Here is a 5,000-nt window from a genome sequence, read left to right on the forward strand (position 1 = left end):
TTCGCTTCTGTTCGTCTTGCGACGATCCAAGAATTTCACCTCTAACGTCGCAATACGAATGCCCCCGCCTGTCCCTATTAATCATTACCTCGGGTTCCGAAAACCAACAAAATAGAACCGAGGTCCTATTCCATTATTCCATGCACACAGTATTCAGGCGGGCTTGCCTGCTTTAAGCACTCTAATTTGTTCAAAGTAAACGTGCCGGCCCACCGAGACACTCAATAAAGAGCACCCTGGTAGGATTTCAACGGGGTCCGCCTCGGGACGCACGAGCACGCACGAGGCGGTCGCACGCCTTCGGCTCGCCCCACCGGCAGGACGTCCCACGATACATGCCAGTTAAACACCGACGGGCGGTGAACCAACAGCGTGGGACACAAATCCAACTACGAGCTTTTTAACCGCAACAACTTTAATATACGCTATTGGAGCTGGAATTACCGCGGCTGCTGGCACCAGACTTGCCCTCCAATAGATACTCGTTAAAGGATTTAAAGTGTACTCATTCCGATTACGGGGCCTCGGATGAGTCCCGTATCGTTATTTTTCGTCACTACCTCCCCGTGCCGGGAGTGGGTAATTTGCGCGCCTGCTGCCTTCCTTGGATGTGGTAGCCGTTTCTCAGGCTCCCTCTCCGGAATCGAACCCTGATTCCCCGTTACCCGTTACAACCATGGTAGGCGCAGAACCTACCATCGACAGTTGATAAGGCAGACATTTGAAAGATGCGTCGCCGGTACGAGGACCGTGCGATCAGCCCAAAGTTATTCAGAGTCACCAAGGCAAACGGACCGGACGAGCCGACCGATTGGTTTTGATCTAATAAAAGCGTCCCTTCCATCTCTGGTCGGGACTCTGTTTGCATGTATTAGCTCTAGAATTACCACAGTTATCCAAGTAACGTGGGTACGATCTAAGGAACCATAACTGATTTAATGAGCCATTCGCGGTTTCACCTTAATGCGGCTTGTACTGAGACATGCATGGCTTAATCTTTGAGACAAGCATATGACTACTGGCAGGATCAACCAGGGAGCTGCGTCAACTAGAGCTGAGCAGCCGGCCGCCCGGGAGTGTGTCCCGGGGGCCCGCGCGAACACGCAAGCGTCCGCTCAATTATTCTGCAAACAGGAGGAGGCTGAGCTCCCCTGCACAACACACCTCGAAACCCTCTCAGGTCCCGGCGGCGCGCAGCGCCGTCCTAAGTACTTGGTCGGGTTCGAGAGAGGCGCAATCGCCCGGAGTTAGGCGAGTAGACGCTTTAGGTGCGACCACCCGTGCTCCCAACTGAGCTTGCCGCTGCCGACAGAGGCCCGGGAGCGTGCTGTCGTGGCATTGCCGGCGGGAGACAACACGCGCCACCTACGGTGACCGGCAGCTCCAACGCCAGCGCCACAGAAGGACAAAAGCCCCACTTGGGTGCCGAAGCGAACTCTCCCAGCACAGCGCACGCGCCAACACGTCCGCACAGCTGCGATACAAACCACCTGCGAGAACCGCTGGGGCGACCGAGCAGCAGACGGCGTCGCGGCGCCGAGCGCCGGGCGGCGGCGCATCCTCAGCGCACACAGTCCTCAATCGGACCAGCACACTGCAGATGGCCACCGCGCTTCGCACCGGGCCCGCGAGGACCTACTTTGGCCGCAAGGCGCCGCGAGCAGGGGGCGCCGGCGCGCAGCTGCGCCGCCTGCCGCGTCCGTCGGCCGGCGCGCCTGCCACTGGCCGCCCCCACCAGCCGGCTGTAGCGCGTGCGCCCACGCACCGCGCTGCCAGCACGCCGGGCGGCCCCCCCTCACCGGCCGGGGACGGTCCCACCCAGCCACCGCCGCGTATCGCCTCACACCCAGATCCCCTTTCGCGTTCGTGGGCATGGTGGGTCCCCTTTCACGTTCGTGGGCATGGTGGGTATCCCTGAAACAACCGGTTAATAGCTCGACCGATCGTCGCCAACACTGATTCACCTCTAGCGAGAACAACCGCACCACAACGGGTTACCTGTTGTTCATTTGCGTAACGTCACCAGCAAACGTAGACGTCCATCGCCATTTGCAACGAGTATTGCATGCCTGTGTCAGGTGTCACAACACACTACGTCTGCCCACATAGACGCAACAACATGTGCACGCCTCGAGAACACGTGGAAGGTAGCCCCCGTACGTATGCGGTGTCCATTGCGCGAACGACTGTCAGCCGGCCTCTGCAGGATGTCGCAGATGTGGAACGCGGTGCAACATGCTATCACGGTGTGTGAGAAGAGACGACTACGTCCGAATACACGCTCCACTACATCAACAGACTGCTCATGCTGATCGCCATCCAGGGCGTCCGTTCCTCCCACACGTCTGAATGGCGTACCACACTGCAATCCAGCTCTTATAGGGAGACGACACGTAGCTGCGTGCACAATATTTGGACTGTATGGTCTGCCGTTGCTAGGCGCAGTCGTCGTACGGTCACACATGTGCCACGATGTATCATTCAGTACATACGGACCAATGTGCAGTACAGTTTGTGGGTTTTGCGTACATCGGCGGACAGGTGACAGGCCGTACCACAACGTAGGCTGAGTACGTCGGCATGCGAAGGGCATTGAACATGCAAACTTCTCAACGACCAGCTTGCGAAGGCAGGGGGGAAGGGGGGGGGGGCATGTACGTCCTGCTGCTATCCACATTACAGTGTATAGCAGGAGCATGTGGAAAGTCAGCAACACCTGCAAGGTGTTTAACATGACGCGATACACAGGGGACCGGGCAGTGCGAATAGCGAACTATATTGCGAGGGTTGCGGTTAGGCAACACTACACTAATTTAACGAGTTGCATAACAATTACAGAGCAGGTTCAGCGACAACGTGCGTCAGGTTAAGGCGCAATATAGGTTAGGTTGAGGCACAATATAGGTTAGGTTAAGGCACAACATGGGTTACGTTAAGGCACAAATTGGGTTACGTTAAGGCACAACATGGGTTACGTTAAGGCACAACATGGGTTACGTTAAGGCACAAATTAGGTTACGTTAAGGCACAAATTAGGTTACGTTAAGGCACAAATTAGGTTACGTTAAGGCACAAATTAGGTTACGTTAAGGCACAAATTAGGTTACGTTAAGGCACAAATTAGGTTACGTTAAGGCACAAATTAGGTTACGTTAAGGCACAAATTAGGTTACGTTAAGGCACAAATTAGGTTACGTTAAGGCACAAATTAGGTTACGTTAAGGCACAAATTAGGTTACGTTAAGGCACAAATTAGGTTACGTTAAGGCACAAATTAGGTTACGTTAAGGCACAAATTAGGTTACGTTAAGGCACAAATTAGGTTACGTTAAGGCACAAATTAGGTTACGTTAAGGCACAAATTAGGTTACGTTAAGGCACAAATTAGGTTACGTTAAGGCACAAATTAGGTTACGTTAAGGCACAAATTAGGTTACGTTAAGGCACAAATTAGGTTACGTTAAGGTACAATATGGGTTAGGTTAAGGTACAATATGGGTTAGGTTAAGGTACAATATGGGTTAGGTTAAGGTACAATATGGGTTAGGTTAAGGTACAATATGGGTTAGGTTAAGGCACAACGTAGGTTAGGTTAAGGCACAACATAGGTTAGGTTAAGGCACAACATAGGTTAGGTTAAGGCACAACATAGGTTAGGTTAAGGCACAACATAGGTTAGGTTAAGGCACAACATAGGTTAGGTTAAGGCACAACATAGGTTAGGTTAAGGCACAACATAGGTTAGGTTAAGGCACAACATAGGTTAGGTTAAGGCACAACATAGGTTAGGTTAAGGCACAACGTAGGTTAGGTTAAGGCACAACGTAGGTTAGGTTAAGGCACAACGTAGGTTAGGTTAAGGCACAACGTAGGTTAGGTTAAGGCACAACGTAGGTTAGGTTAAGGCACAACGTAGGTTAGGTTAAGGCACAACGTAGGTTAGGTTAAGGCACAACGTAGGTTAGGTTAAGGCACAACGTAGGTTAGGTTAAGGCACAACGTAGGTTAGGTTAAGGCACAACGTAGGTTAGGTTAAGGCACAACGTAGGTTAGGTTAAGGCACAACGTAGGTTAGGTTAAGGCACAACGTAGGTTAGGTTAAGGCACAACGTAGGTTAGGTTAAGGCACAACGTAGGTTAGGTTAAGGCACAACGTAGGTTAGGTTAAGGCACAACGTAGGTTAGGTTAAGGCACAACGTAGGTTAGGTTAAGGCACAACGTAGGTTAGGTTAAGGCACAACGTAGGTTAGGTTAAGGCACAACGTAGGTTAGGTTAAGGCACAACGTAGGTTAGGTTAAGGCACAACGTAGGTTAGGTTAAGGCACAACGTAGGTTAGGTTAAGGCACAACGTAGGTTAGGTTAAGGCACAACGTAGGTTAGGTTAAGGCACAACGTAGGTTAGGTTAAGGCACAACGTAGGTTAGGTTAAGGCACAACGTAGGTTAGGTTAAGGCACAACGTAGGTTAGGTTAAGGCACAACGTAGGTTAGGTTAAGGCACAACATAGGTTAGGTTAAGGCACAACATAGGTTAGGTTAAGGCACAACATAGGTTAGGTTAAGGCACAACATAGGTTAGGTTAAGGCACAACATAGGTTAGGTTAAGGCACAACGTAGGTTAGGTTAAGGCACAACGTAGGTTAGGTTAAGGCACAACGTAGGTTAGGTTAAGGCACAACGTAGGTTAGGTTAAGGTACAACGTAGGTTAAGGTACAACGTAGGTTAGGTTAAGGTACAACGTAGGTTAGGTTAAGGTACAACGTAGGTTAGGTTAAGGTACAACGTAGGTTAGGTTAAGGTACAACGTAGGTTAGGTTAAGGTACAACGTAGGTTAGGTTAAGGTACAACGTAGGTTAGGTTAAGGTACAACGTAGGTTAGGTGAAGGCGCAATGTAGGTTAGGTTAAGGTACGATATACCTTAGGTTAAGGTACAATATCGCTTAGGTTAAGGTACAATATAGCTTAGGTTAAGGTACACGTTGTAGGGAAAGGTG

General features: G+C 50.8%; 1 non-coding gene across 1 annotated transcript in view; it reads right to left on the reverse strand.

Moving 5' to 3' along the window:
- The window catches only part of LOC126444057 (small subunit ribosomal RNA), a 1,909-nt gene extending 871 nt beyond the window's left edge, over nt 1–1,038 (reverse strand). The window contains exon 1 of the ribosomal RNA XR_007582383.1: nt 1–1,038. This exon is cut by the window's left edge and continues 871 nt beyond it. This is a non-coding gene — a ribosomal RNA (small subunit ribosomal RNA).
- Between the last annotated feature and the right edge of the window lie 3,962 nt (nt 1,039–5,000).

This window comes from Schistocerca serialis, unplaced genomic scaffold (genome assembly GCF_023864345.2).
Source record: "Schistocerca serialis cubense isolate TAMUIC-IGC-003099 unplaced genomic scaffold, iqSchSeri2.2 HiC_scaffold_219, whole genome shotgun sequence".
In the NCBI taxonomy this organism is placed as follows: Eukaryota; Metazoa; Arthropoda; class Insecta; order Orthoptera; family Acrididae; genus Schistocerca; species Schistocerca serialis.